We start from the raw sequence: 15705 nt of genomic DNA, 5'->3' as shown, positions 1-15705 counted from the left end.
TAAAAATATTTATTTCATATTATATATACTGATAACAAACACTTGTCAGACCTGTAGCCAAAGGCTAGTTCAAGGGCCGATAAAATAATAGCTAGGAAATTCTAGAACAGCAGGGAATAGTAAAAACAGCAGTTGTAATAATTGCAATAAACAAAAAATGTCAATGATTGCTCAAATCAATAGAAAGTAATTAAATGAACCAAGGACCATAGGTCGGCAAAAATTGGAGCTCACTCAGACTCACTCCAGAAATATATTTTGCTCCGCGGGCTCACTCGGACTCATATTCACCAAAATTTTCCTCAACCGGACTCACTCAGACTCACTCACTAAACTTTTTCTCAACCAGACTCACTCGGACTCAGACTCACCTATATATTACTCAGCCGGACTCACTCGACTCACGGCTTCACCTGAGTCTGAGTGAGCCTGAGTGAGTCGACTCGTGAGTTCGTTAGCGTAAAACTAGCTTTGTTCGACCATGGGGTCAATGCTCTTTAACCCCAATATCTCACATAATCGGTGCTCTACGACACGCCTTTTCATCTTGTACATTCAAATACGTGTTATCAGCGACTTCAATCCAGTAAGGACATTTTTATGAAATACGCGACTCACACGAGATATTTCATCAAGAACTTCGATAACTCTTTCATAAAGAAAGAGTCATCGGGGAGAAGTCATTGCACCCATCCCCCACCCCCCAACTCACGCCTCTGATCAATAAATATTAAGGTGGCACATGAACGCTCGTGCGTCGATATATGTGTGAATTGACTTGAGTATAAACGTAAGCCGATATAAGACTGATAGTAATGCTGAAAATGAGTAGATAGGACAATAGGTCGGCAATAGAAGGTGGAGCTCACTCACACTCACTCAAGAAATATATTGTGCTTTGTTTTGCAACACCAGTGCGTAACACACGCAGCGCGCCAAGAGGAAAAAAAAAGACAGATCTCGTTTTCCGTCACCCGTGTGGGACCTTGGCCTGGCAGAGCGATAATACATCCAGTGGCCACACCTTAAAGGTGCTCATAGCGCTCGTATCCTACTTATCTCAAACCCAGCGGCGATTGCTAGGAGGCGCGCGCGGTCCGCTGCCGACTGCCCGAGCACTCTAGACAAGTGGGATTCCGTCCGTCCGTCCGTCCGTCCGTCCGTCCGTCCGTCTGTCTGTATTTATGTATGTATGTATGTATGTATGTATGTATGTATGTATGTATGTATGTATGTATGTATGTATGTATGTATGTATGTATGTATGTATGTATGTATGTATGTATGTATGTATGTATGTATGTATGTATGTATGTAGAGAGAAAGGTTAAGTGAAAGGCAGGGAGGTTAACCAGAAGCTTTTCGGTTTGCTACACTGCAGTGGGGAAGGGGTAAGGGGGATGGAAAGGTAAGGAAGGAAAAAAGAGTTAAAAAAAGAAAAAGGAACGCACACACACTCAAGCACGGGTCGGTTGAGCGGAGAAACTTCAGCAGCGCCTTCGTCGCTTTCTGGTTTGAAGCTAGAACGTTCCGGCACTCCAAAGTCTGGATCCGTCACTTCAACTTCAAATTCCGTCCGGACTATCCCGATCCGAAACAACAGTCCTCTGCCGCCTGTGGCTTGGAGTGTCTTTCACGAACAGCATTGCTTACCGAATCGGAATGGCAGACAGTGCTGCCTGTGCTCGCTGTGGCAGCGAGGAAACCATTGCGCACGTCCTGTGTCATTGTCCTCACTATAGTTCCTAAAGACAACAGCTCTCAGCAACGCTAGCACGCCTCGATGACCAGCTGCTTTCTGTATGTATGTATGTATGTATGTATGTATGTATGTATGTATGTATGTATGTATGTATGTATGTATGTATGTATGTATGTATGTATGTATGTATGTATGTATGTATGTATGTATGTATGTATGTATGTATGTATGTATGTATGTATGTATGTATGTATGTATGTATGTATGTATGTATGTATGTATGTATGTATGTATGTACGTAGGCCTATGTATGTATGTCGTTTGGCAGTCAAGGTGTCTGCAAGCAAATAGAAACTTCATCTACCGCCAATGTCGTAAACTAAAATGTAGTGATTATCGGCTGGTTCACCAACGCATGCAGGGTTGCTCGTAAAGCTATTCCAATCTTTTCCGTTCCAAATTCATCATTTGCTCTCCAAAGTCGGTAAAAAAAGGCCTCGCTCACTTCACCTGCCTTTCATATATGACGTTACTAGAAGTGCGAAATTCCTTCTCTAAATGAAATGCGGACACTGATTATGCACGATAAGGCGTACCAAACAACAGTCATCGCTGCCAGCCTTCTGACAGCGAGTGGCCGCGTCTATTGAGCGATATAAGTTTGCTTGCCTTTGGGCAGTGACATCATGCTTGTTGAATAGCTCAGTGGATGTTTATTGTCATTTTTATGGTCGGTAACACTGCGATCCTTACTTCATGTAGTTGTCTAATATTTTAACACGAAAGTGTTTTATGCTGACGCCCACCAAGAATTCACTAGCGTCATTTCCGTTACAAAAATCACGTCGGTAAGGGAGCACACCAGTAAGTGACACAAAAATAGTCAGAAATAAGATTTCATATTAGGCACCTGATCGAGGTATATCTGACACCTGTGTGTTCGAGCACAGTAGACCAACGTGTTAACTGTATTAACCGTATGTTCACCGCCGCACGCATGCTTTCTAGCAATGACGCAGTTTCGCAACTAGAATTCGCTTCCACGTCGTATCAGCCTATGACGACTGAATGCTCCTAAATGCAGTTTAAACGCGCAGTAGCAGCGTCTACAAGCCGCCCACTGCTTTGCTTGAAATGGCGCCAAATAAGAACGCAGCTGCGTTAAGCCCCGCAGAAACGCAGTGACGTCGACAGGCGAATGTCAAGAACGTGACTACGTTGAACCAGCGAGACACGAGAAGCACAACGCATTCGCGCACCGGGCGCACACTACTAACTGCAAGCTCTCGCATTCGTGAAGTTGAGCGAGAGGCAAACTGCCGGGCTGCCACAGACACTTCCGAGGCGGACCAAAAATGCTCGTACACATTTGGCGATGCTGCTCGCCAAGAGGACGCCGCGCGCCAAGCGAAGTCACAGAACCCTGAAATTGTGTCTTTCGCAGCAGCGGACTGCGAGTTCGCGAAGCGATTTACGGACAACTGCTTTGGCTTCACTTGTACTGACTGCAAATGCCCGCTGGTGTGGCATTCACTATCCGCTGTGTCTAGCTGTTACGTCAATTAGTTCAGTTATCAAAGGGGTTGCTGATTGTCTTCAACGTTATTCGTTGGTATGTAGGAGGTCTGGGTAAACCCACATCAAAGGGTGTCATGTAGGCCCATGCAGTAGCAATGTATGCTGTGCAAATTGTGTGTGTCAACTTCCAACAAAGGTACAACTATACTTCTATGAAGGCATGTTTCCCTTTCGTGTTATGACCGATTCCTATAAAAGAGTGATCGACCATCATAGTTTTGCTATTGTTATCAGTACTTCACCTCTGGGGTGAAACTGCGACTTTACCGCTGCTTCCACGCCTTCTAGAATGAACCAACTGGCCGACGTCACATCCTTTCGTGGAATTTATTACGCTGCAGAAATTAACCGAGCTACTTTTCTCCGTGTGCGGAGTTCTGGGATAACGGACATTTCACCAAATGTCGAACTCTGTCGATTAAAACCCCAGTTAGTGCAATTTCATGGAGTACATACTTGTCTATTTGGCGTTTGTGCTCTCCTTACTTCTCTCGTGTATCTGTGTTTGCACGCCAACCGTCTTTTATCATGAATTGTCTATTTACTACCCCAGGCATTGTAAAATGCATGCTTCTGCGATATATCGCCTGTTCTCGAAATTTGAAGAAATTATAACGCGTTTTATGAAGCACTGTGTATATTATGTTCAAAAGTATGTGTGCCAATACTTTGCGAGATCTTTAGACATTATCTATTGAGGAATTGTGCCATCGCATAGATCAGACTCATTTGCTAATTAACTATTAGCCTTTGTTTGTCATTCGCGGAAAAGGAAAAGCCGACGTATATTTTTAGGCAGATTTACAGCGTCCACTAATCGGACAGGCCTCTCTAAGAAAACAAAGTACTTTAATTATATATATTCTTTAGGGCGTAGGACTAGATATCCGCGGTGCCGTCTGTCAAATTAGGCCGGGCTTTGAAATGTTGTACTTCAGTAGTAGCACGGAGACGTCTCCAGAAAGCCAGCCTGCGAGGCGCGACACGATCTTTGGAGACCCACAGAGCCGAGGCAGCAGCCCATATTATGTAAACGAACATGGTTTATGCACGAGCAAACGAGAACAACGTACTTGCGTTGAGACGTTTGTTCTGCGGTATGTATAAGCGAATAAGCGAGCGGCAAGTATACTGTCAAGCAAAAGCAGGGGAGACAAGGAGCAAACAAGTTTGAAAGAATTAATTAGATTCTGCAGCGAAACGCTGTCGGGCATTATCTCGAGTGTGCCAGAGTTGCTATCCTGTCTGCCCGGACGAGATGGCGAGTAATTTTGCTGGAGGCAAAGAAAGAAATTGCGCTTTGACGCACATCGCCAGACATGTGTGCCATGGTCATCCTTATCTTCCCTCTTTGCGAAGAGTGGAAATGTGGGCGTGTTGGTATTGCATGACGGAGACAATAGTTGTAGCAGTTAAACAGCGCATGTACAAGAAAAAAAAAAAACCAGCGCGACACACTCAGCGTTGTGTGACTCCCTGGTTTTTTTTCTCCTGTCGTGTGCCGTTTTAAGTGTTACAACTACGGACCGTATACTACAGAATTAGTATCTCCCCCTCCCCGCTCGTTCTTTTTCTTGTCTCTTGTTAGACGACGTCCGTTGCTGATATTAGAGAACGCCATGCTTTTGCAGGAGACTATAAATGCTGCGGTGCAGGGGCGTAGCCGGGAAGGGGGGGGGGGGGTTGGGGGTTCAACCCCCCCCCCCCCCACCGAAATTTTTTCACTTTTGCTGGCGTATATATACACGCGCACATACAAACGCACGCACGAACATACATAAAGTATGGTTGAACCCCGCCCGAAAAAAATTTCTGGCTACGCCCCTGTGGCGGTGAATCCAATCGTCGACTCGTTATCTGTGAAAGAAGCTGAGAATGTACGTACATACTCCCTATATTATTCTAAAAAAGTGGTGTACTGTAGAAATATTCTTTCTACTTTTTTTTTACCCGAAGGTCGCGGGATCGAATCCCGGCCGCGGCGGCCGCATTTTCGGTGGAGGCGGAAGTGCTTGAGGCCCCCTGTACTTAGATTTAGGTGCACGTTAAAGAACTCCAGGTGGTCAAAATTTCCGGAGCCCTCCACTACAGCGTCCCTCATAATCATATCGTGGTTTTGGGACGTAAAACCCCAACGATTATTAGTAATTATTATTTTTATTGGCACTAATGAAAAGAAAGTATCATGCGTAGGTGTAACTGAAACAGTCGCATCAATGTGCCTTTGGGTTTGTAATGAGGCTCTATCAGGGTACAAAAGTAATCTGAAAAAAAGTCACAGTTTCGCCGCAACGGCGAAGCAATGAATGCGATAGGAACAAATTGGAATGTAACGCGAAGAACGGAAAGCAGCTCGAAATTGCCAGCGCGTCGCTCGATCCCAAAGGACGCACGAAAAGAACGCACACGGGACGAGCGCGAACTATCATGCGTCACAGCTCGATACTTGAAGCGCACTGCTGAAACATAAAGCAGGACGCACGAAACGAACGAACAGGTATACACAGAACGAGCGCGAACTAAACCTCGTAGTTGTTGATTATTTCTGTTTGAACAGCGCGCTCCTTTCGCAAACGCGGCCGCTGGAGCAAGCGAAGTGACCGTCGTACGCTCTGTGACTTCAGCGCGGCCATCGGGGGGAAAGCACAAGACATACAACACCCCGCTCTACCCCGCGCCCGCCCCCCCTTCTTTCCTTGAGATAAGCGCACGAAGGCGACCACGCCCTATCGGGCAAAGAGCATCGGCGTGCTCCTCGCCCATCGCGCTCCTCGCGCCATCTCGCTGGCAATTAGGAAACGCTTATAGGTGCCTGCCGTCTCTGAGTCCGGCCAGTGGTAAAGGCTGTCTATATAACGCTCGCCGTTAGCTTCGAGACGATCTGCGCTTCGTGGCGTAGTGGCTAGCGCTACGCGCTGCCGAGCGAGAGGTCCCTGGTTCGATTCCGCGCTTCGGAAGCATTTTTCTGAATTATTTTTCTTTGGGGCGTTTATATATATATATATATATATATATATATATATATATATTATATATATATATATATTGTAGAGAAGCATTGGAACGCTCTAATGGGTCGTCCTCTCAAGCGCCTCCTAGTGGGTCATCCTCTTCGCCGGATGGATGGATGGATGCTATGAGCGTCCCCTTTATAACGGGGCGGTGGCATGTCTGCCACCAGGCTCGAAGGCGAAAAAAAAAGAAAGAAGAAAAAAAACTTCCTTGTTTCATGTTGTCCTAATGCCTTATCTACATTGATTAAATCTATGTTATTATACCAAAAAATATAAATTCACGGTCCATCTCTCTGCCTCTTAAGGCAGAATGACCTTTCTTTTTCCCCCAATTATTTATTTTTGTACTTTATCTCTACTTTTCTGCCACCAATACTCTAACTGTCTCTTACTTATTTCTATCGCGGGCGTGTTCAGCTTTCCATTGTTGTCCCTAAAACCGAAGGCTTCATGTAGACTCGTGCCCACACGTATACCTGGGTGAATATCGCCACATTCAATCAGTACATGTTCCATCGTTTCCTTAGTTCCCCCGCAGCATGTACATTGTTCTTCTTCGTTACTGAATCTCGCTTTATAACTACGCGTTCTAAGGCAGCCCGACCTTGCTTCAAACAGTAAAGCGCTTCCCCTTGAATTATCATAAAACCTTTCCCTCCTTATTTCGTTTTTTCCTTTTCGGTAGTCACTCAGAGCCGGCTTCTTTTCCATCGCTGTCGTCCAATAAGTCCTCTCCGCCTCTCTGACCTTCCGCTTAATGCTCCTTGTTGCCATATCGCCCGCACTGCCAGCCGTATATTTACTGGTGAGCCTCCTAGTTCTTTTTCTCCACTGCGTGTCAACGCTTCTTCTATACAAATACCTGAAAACCTTCTCTGCCCATCTACTCTTCTTCATTTTCCTCAGCCTCTCTTCGAATCTCATTTTGCTCTGCGCTTCCCTCACTTCAAAGCCTGTCCATCCCATATCACCCTTTACCGCCTCATTTGTCGTCTTCCCGTGAGCGCCCAACGCGAGGCGGCCCACCGTCCTTTGATTTACATCCATTCCTGATTGCACCTCTGACTTCATGCACACCACTGAGTTCCCAAATGTATATTCTCGGAGAGCACGCCCCTCGTGCTCGTGCTCGTGAGAGTCTGCGAGTCTGCGCTCTGTCGTTGTGCATCGTCGCCGTCAATCTCGCCGTCAATAAACGTCTAACTAAATGGGACGAAGCAGGCAACCTGAGCAACTTGGTTTTCTACCTCGCGGGTGTGGCCGGCATGTGGTACAACAACCATGCATCCGATTTCCCGACGTGGTCCGATTTCAAGACCGCCATCGTCGACGTGTTTGGCCGCCCTGCCGTCCGTAAGCTGCAAGCCGAACAGCGGTTGCGTGAACGGGCACAACAGGCCGGTGAATCGTTCACGAGCTACATTGAAGACATCCTTGACTTGTGCAAAAAAGCCGACGCGAGCATGCCGGAGTCTGACAGAATCAGGAATGTTATGAAAGGCATCGACGACGATGCCTTCACCATGCTGCTGGCCAAAAACCCTCGCACAGTGGCAGAGGTCATCACGCTGTGCCAAAGTTACGAGGAGCTGCGCCGGCAGCGCTTGATGACCCGTCGACCGCCATCACGCGATGCTGATCTCGCGGGCTTGTCGGCCATTTCCGACCACTCCACCTTGCTCGCCGAAATCAAGTCGTTCGTGCGTGAGGAAATTGCCCGCCAGATCTCTCTACTGGCTTTCGCTCCACCGCAGCGTGTTGACCAGCCGCCCACTACCCTCCTGCCTCCTCTCCGCCGAGCGATTCAGCAGGAAATCGCAGAGGTCATTCCTGAATACCACCAACCGCCTCCAGTGCATGCGCCACTAAGCTACGCGCAAGCTGTAGCCAGGCCGCCCCCAGCGATTCCTGTGGCTGCACCGCGAAGTTACGCCGAAGCCGTCGTCGGACCCCAGGCCTTCGACGCGGCTGTGCCGCCTACGTACGTCGACGTCGTCCCCAGGCCCCGACTCCTGCCCACAATGCCCTCATATCAGCAGCCGTCTCGTCCGTCCCGTTCTGCAACATGGATGGGACCCGCGAACGGCTGGCGCACTTACGACAACCGCCCCATCTGCTTCGCGTGCGGCTGCGCCGGTCACGTCGCACGCTACTGCAATCGCATGGAGCCGCCTCGGGTCGCATCAGCCCTCCCCAGCCAATCAAGCCGACCTTATTATGACCAAGCGCCGCCTACGTCACCGACGTCCCGCGCCGCAACATCTACCCGCCGGTCACCGTCTCCACGACGTCGCTCACTGTCGCCCATGCGGCCACGTCCGGTCTCACGTGACCAGGAAAACTAGTCGTCGCAGTCCACGAGGCAAGGGCTGCGACGCTATCGAACTGCGAAAGCCCTCAGCGAAGCCCATCGAACGTAATAGACGTGTTTGTGGACGGTGTTCGCGCATCTGCCCTTATCGACACTGGAGCCGCCGTATCCGTCATGGACGCCAAACTTAGCCGATTACTGCGAAAAGTGACGACGCCACTTTCTGGTCTCTCCCTCCGTACAGCCAGCGCCCAAAGTATTCACCCTACAGCGGTGTGCACCGCCCGCGTCATTATTCAGGATGCTCTGTACGCCGTCGAATTGATCATAATTCCTGCCTGCTCTCACGACGTCATCCTAGGATGGGATTTTCTCTCCCTCCACGACGCCGTCATTCATTGCGCACCAGCCGAAATAGAGCTCTCACCGTTCCCTGATTGGACGCCGGCAGACAATCCATCGGCTGCGGGCAAGGTACATGTCAAAGACGAAACCAAGGTGCCTGCAAACTCGTCAACGGCGGTGTTAGTCTACTGCGCAAGTCTTTCCGACACCGTTGCACTCCTCTCGCTATCTGACCGTGTTTGCACGAGGAAAGGATTGCTGGTGCCTTTCGCGACCGTGCACGTCACTCAGGGCAGCACCTCTATTTTTGTTATGAATCCATTCCCGTACAGTGTCACGTTGGTGCAAGGGGAATGTCTCGGTAGCGTGGAACCCCTCGAAGACGCACAAGTTATGGACGCACCAGATGAAATGCACTGCCACAGTTCCAGTACGCTCGGTGCTGTTTCCACGTCTGGTTCATCACCCGCTGATGTATTTGGTTCCTCCATTGCTGACAACCTTACGCCAGTCCAGCGTTCCCAGCTTCTGGGCCTGTTAGAAGAATTTCGCTCTTCTTTCGATGTCGCTCAAACTTCTCTCGGCCGCACGTCCGCCGTTACGCATCGCATCGACACTGGCACCCAGCCGCCACTGCGGCAACGTCCATATCGCGTATCTCCCACAGAACGCCGTGTAATCAACGAGCAAGTCGACGAGATGCTTCGCCGCGATGTTATTCGACCTTCTAACAGCCCCTGGGCGTCTCCTGTCGTTCTTGTGGCGAAGAAGGACGGTTCTGTGCGGTTCTGTGTGGACTACCGACGACTTAACAAGATCACTCGCAAGGACGTGTATCCACTACCGCGAATAGACGACGCGATTGACAGCCTGCAAGGCGCAGAATTCTTTTCATCTCTCGATTTGCGCTCAGGGTACTGGCAAGTACCCATGGCTGATGACGCTCGGCCGAAGACCGCCTTTGTCACGCCCGACGGCTTGTACGAATTCAACGTCATGCCGTTTGGGCTGTGTAATGCGCCAGCCACCTTTGAGTGCATGATGGATACCGTTCTGCGCAACCTGAAATGGCACACATGCTTATGCTACCTCGACGACGTCGTTGTTTTCGCTCCGGACTTCTCCACGCATCTTCAACGCCTGCGGCATGTTTTGACGCGTTTGAGCGAGGCCGGTCTGCAACTGAATCTGAAGAAGTGCCGATTTGGAGCACGGCAGCTGACAATACTCGGTTACGTCGTGTCCAAGGACGGTATTCTCCCCGATCCAGCCAAGCTTCGGGCCGTGACCGAGTTCCCCAAACCTACGTCCGTCAAGGAACTGCGCAGTTTCGTAGGACTGTGTTCCTACTTTCGGCGCTTCATTCGAAACTTCGCGACTATCATATCGCCGCTGACGAAGCTCCTCGGAAGTAAGGGGCCGCTCAATTCGTGGTCGTCAGAGTGCGACGAAGCTTTCGCGAAGCTCCGTCGTTTGTTGACGTCGCCTCCCATACTACGCCACTACGACCCTACGGCCCCTACAGAGGTACACACAGACGCCAGCGGTGTTGGCCTCGGCGCTGTCCTTGCGCAGCGCAAGCCCGGGTTCCCTGAATATGTCGTGGCATATGCAAGTCGTACGCTTACCAAAGCTGAGACCAATTACACCGTCACCGAAAAGGAATGCCTGGCGATTATCTGGGCCCTTACGAAGTTCCGACCTTATTTGTATGGTCGCCCATTTGATGTTATCACCGACCACCATGCACTATGCTGGCTGTCATCATTGAAGGATCCATCAGGCCGCCTCGCCCGCTGGGCACTTCGCCTACAGGACTACGACATCCGCGTGCTGTACCGCAACGGACGCCAGCATGCTGACGCCGACGCACTCTCGCGCTCCCCCTTGCCTGGCGACAATACCCACAGCTCAATGTCTCACAATGCCGTTTCTTCCATCGACATTCACACCATCGCTACCGAACAGCGCAAGGATCAGTGGATCGCTTCACTGATAGACTTGCTCACTGATCCATCGGCAACACCATCCACTCGCGCGTTGCGTCGTCAAGCCCATCATTTCGCCATTCGCGACGACCTCCTTCACCGACGCAATTACAACGCCGACGGCCGCCAGTGGCTACTAGTAATACCCCGCAGTCTCCGTTCTGACATATGCGAATCGTTCCACGCTGATCCGCAGTGTGCGCACTCTGGGGTATCGAAAACATACCACCGCATTCGCCAACGGTACTTTTGGCGAGGGTTGTACCGCTACGTGCAGAAGTTCGTTCGCTCCTGCATCGATTGTCAGCGCCGCAAAGCTTCAACGCACCAGTCACCAGCAGGTCTACAGCCTTTACCTGTGCCCTGACCGGCCGTTTGGGCACGTTGGCATCGATCTGTATGGGCCACTTCCTCTGACGTCGGCTGGTAACCGCTGGGCCATCGTCGCTGTAGACCACCTTACGCGATACGCCGAAACTGCCGCCCTCCCCGCGGCTACAGCGCGCGATGTAGCCTCCTTCCTGCTCCACCGGTTCATGCTGCGCCACGGTCCACCCCAGGAGCTGCTCAGCGATCGAGGCCGTGTCTTCCTGTCGGAAGTCGTCGAAGCCATCCTCAAAGAGTGCAACGTTCACCGCAAAACTACTGCTTACCACCCGCAGACGAATGGCCTTACCGAACGCTTTAACCGCACGCTCGGCGACATGCTATCGATGTACGTCGCCGCCGATCACACAAATTGGGATTCGATTCTGCCTTTCGTCACCTACGCCTACAATACCGCCCCTCAAAGCACCACTGGTTTCTCACCCTTTTTCTTATTGTACGGCAGGCACCCGTCGCACACAATCGACACAATCCTTCCATACACGCCGGATCGATCGGAGTGTGCGCCTATTTCTGCCACAGCCAGACTTGCGGAGGAGTGTCGCGAGCTTGCCAGGACCTTTACTACGCAGGACCAAGAGCGGCAGAAGAGCATTCGCAGTGCCACCAACACTTCTGCACCCACGTTCCTCCCTGGAGCGCTCGTATGGCTCTCGGTTCCTACCACTGCAACTGGCCTCTCTTCCAAACTACTACCAAAATACGAAGGCCCCTACCGTGTCGTCGAACGCACATCCCCGGTCAACTACCTGATTGAACCTATTGAACCATCTTCGGACATGCGCCGTCGAGGGCACGACATTGTCAACGTGGAGCGCCTCAAGCCCTACCATGACCCGCTCATAGTGACCAGCTGTTAGGTCGCCAGGCGGCTCCCTTTTCGTACCCGGGGTAATTGTAGAGAAGCATTGGAACGCTCTAATGGGTCGTCCTCTCAAGCGCCTCCTAGTGGGTCATCCTCTTCACCTATTCTCGGAGAGCACGCCCCTCGTGCTCGTGCTCGTGAGAGTCTGCGAGTCTGCGCTCTGTCGTTGTGCATCGTCGCCGTCAACCTCGCCGTCAATAAACGTCTTAACAATATATATATATATATATATATATATATATATATATATATATATATATATATATATATATATATATATATATATATACTTACCCATATACGGTGCATGACGGCGGCGACGGGGACGGACAAAAACCAGCCGAAACTGTCCATATAATTGCTATCGCAATAAAAAAAGAAAGAACATAAAAAATTGGCCGCGTATCTGCGTGCTTCGCTGCAAATGTCGTCTAAAGACGATAGAAGAGGCGCTGCGTGAGATATGGACGCCATCTGGCAATACGTCGGGAAACACGAGTGCTGTGTTGCGGGCTGGTAGTCCCGGCGCAGCGGCAGGCGAAGACCGGCGGTGACCAACGCGACCGGTGGGGACACCGGCCAGCCCGAACACGCTGTTTGGCGCGATGCGCCGAAGGAGAAGAAACGTCCGCACTCAACGAGTACTCTCCACAAACTCTCTTACTTACACGTCGCCTGGGTAAAACAGGAATGCCAGAGCGGCGCCCCCTGTCATTCGTACAATGCAATACTGAACCGAAACCGAAACACAACATGAGCTTGTGCAGAGGGCACGGAGGAAGACAAGTTTCAGCGCAGTCGCATTTTCAGCGCACCTTAAGAAACTAGGGTTGTAACATTGTAGGGCGAGTAGGGCCAGAAGGAGCGTCACGACGAAAACCTGCCTCCTCAGTCGTATTCGCCTGGAACGTTGGTGTGGCTTCGCGTTCCCTCCTCCGCTCCTGGCCTTTCCACAAAGCTACTGCCTAAGTACGAAGGCCCCTACCGCGTCCTACGTCAAGCATCCCCAGTTAACTATATGATTGAGCCTGTTCAATCATCTACGGACCGCCGTCGTCGCGGCCGCGAGACTGTTCACGTCGATCGACTGAAGCCGCATTATGACCCACCAGTTGTACCTGTTCCTTAGGTCGCCAGGATGGCTCCTTTTCCGCGGGGGAGTGATTTGTAACATGGTAGGGCGCAGACAAGAACGCCTGCGAAAGAAGACGACGAAGACGGTTGTTGTTGGCGCTCGCGCTTGCTCGGCTTGGACCGCTGATCACTTCAGCTGTGGCAATCTTTTAATAAACGCGTTACTGTTTCAACGTTAAACGCATACCATCAAGGTCTTTAAAATTGCGTATCTATGTATTTTCTGTTAAAGGAACACACCGCCTAATACTTACCTAGTGATGTTGCGCCTCAGATATGCGTAATGTTTGCTTTTTGATGAACAATGTACACAAGTATGAACCTATTCAGCCGTTTACGATGGCTGGCCCTTGGGCAAGTGGTTCAACTTTGGCCGAGTGGCTGAATCGAGGGACGTGCCGACAAACAGAAAGACAGACAGAAGGACAGACAGAAAGACAGACCAAAATTTCTGCGTTTAAGTTCCCCAAGAAAGACTATCGTCTTTAAAACCCGGTTGATTTATCGCCATCTCGTATACCTTCACGAGCCGCCAGGCTGCCGTTCTCTAAATTAAGCTCCCGTCAAACATTTTTTTTTTCTTTCGTATTAGCATTCATTCCGCGAGCAAACAAAGGCGGAGAAACAAAAAAAAAAGTTCCATCGTGATTTGTATCATATTCACGGGACACAACCCCTCGCGCATTCCCGCAACCTCGTTCTTATTTTTCTACTCAAACGCCGCCGTATTTTTAATCTCGTTAACCAGAGTGCGGTTGTGCTACGAGCTCGCATACATTAAAAACATGCAGGATGTTTCTAAGAAGGCCTTGTGTTCTCTTTTCTCGTTTTTTTTTTTTCTACGCCCTCCCTTCGATTTCTCTTTTTTTTTTTAATCGTCCTTTCGGTTAGTACGTTCGTACAGCCCGGGGGATGGCTCTGGGCTGTTTGGCGTAAGAAAGCCACCGCGTCGCGAGCGCTGGTGTTCTCGTTTCGGGTGCGGTATATGGCTCAAGAAGACCCAGAAACGTCCTTCGTCGCGAACGGCAAACAGCGCGAGCTGTTTGACATAGACCGAGCTGCAGTTCCGAGGAAGAAGAGGGGGAGGGGGGAGGGAGCTCTTTGTTTGCACAGCGGTGACAACAGCCCTGTGGCCGCCGGAAGATGGCAGACGTCATTTGTCCCATTTTGCTTTTCTTGCTACCTTCCACTCACGTGGTATTAGGCCCGCCGGTATGATTCATTTTCTTCTTGATCTAGAATTCTGTGGATTTGAGGAACACACGGAGAAGAAAAAAGAAAGAAAGTGTGAGGCGAAAATAACGATCAACGCGATGATATTAAAGCCCGACAGGCTCTGAAGCGAGCTGGCGGATGCTCTGCGAATGCAAGGCGGCTGTTTGCATAAGTGGGCGTGCGGGAAGATTCAGATTGAAGGAAGGCACACGGGACGCCAATATGAAAGAGCCGCGCGCGTCATAATTACGTGGGTCAGATCACCACCGGGAATTTTCCGCTGTGACCAGTGTGTGCTGTATGTGCCATAATTTTGTCGTTAGGGAACGAGGACGTCTAGAGAAATTATGAAATACGTTGTTCGACTTTTTTTTCTACTGTTCTGTGTGCCTCATAAATGTATCGTTCTTTTGGCACATGCAGCTCTAGAATTTAATTTAATGAAGTTAACTTTCGGATAATGCTACCTCCTTGGCCTGCGGCAAAATACCCCATCTGCGTTACGCAACACGAAAGCGCTTCTGACGTTGCTAAGCACAACAGGGCTTAACGAAACACTATAAATAGCTCCTTCGCGTGCGTGCGGGCGTGCGTGCGTGCGTGCGCGTTTGTGTGTGTGTGCGTGCGTGTGTGTGTGTGTGTGTGTGCGTGCGTGCGTGCGTGCGTGCGTGCGTGCGTGCGTGCGTGCGTGCGTGTTTTCATCCAAGGCATGAGTGGCAAGTCAGGCGATGAACCTGGCTATAGCGACTCCGAAATTATCGTTTAACAATTTATCTGCCTGCACTGTGCAGTTGTAACTGATATCTAAATACAGTACATGGCTTACATCAGTGCGTATCATATTCAGCATCTTTCAAGTATTCAGAAACGCCAATTTGGCACATTCGCACATCTAAATAGCGCCCATATTTCTGAGTGGATTACTCATTAGTACGTATTAAAGCCCTGAATACATGTAAAACGAGCCGCCCAAAAAATGGAGGCGGGAGCTGAAATCGATACAGCACATAATGATCCGAACATTGAAGTAGACACGTTTAATAGCACACGTGGTGTGTGCTCAGAAGAAAACAAGCTGGCGTGGAGCTCAGTGGTACTTTGTGCCCCCTACAGAGTAATTTGACGCTGAAGAGAGTACAGGGACGCATATAGAAAGGCAGGGAGGC

The 15705-nt window shown here is 50.0% G+C and overlaps 1 protein-coding gene across 3 annotated transcripts in view; it reads left to right on the top strand.

Moving 5' to 3' along the window:
• LOC119401395 (sushi, von Willebrand factor type A, EGF and pentraxin domain-containing protein 1) overlaps positions 1-15705 on the top strand; it is a 300370-nt gene that overhangs the window by 255793 nt on the left and 28872 nt on the right. The gene's annotated exons all lie outside the window — the stretch shown is intronic.

This window comes from Rhipicephalus sanguineus, chromosome 1 (assembly GCF_013339695.2).
Source record: "Rhipicephalus sanguineus isolate Rsan-2018 chromosome 1, BIME_Rsan_1.4, whole genome shotgun sequence".
NCBI classification, from domain to species: domain Eukaryota; kingdom Metazoa; phylum Arthropoda; class Arachnida; order Ixodida; family Ixodidae; genus Rhipicephalus; species Rhipicephalus sanguineus.
The sequence above is the reverse complement of the archived record's forward strand: the minus strand, read 5'-3'. Positions and strand labels throughout refer to the sequence as shown.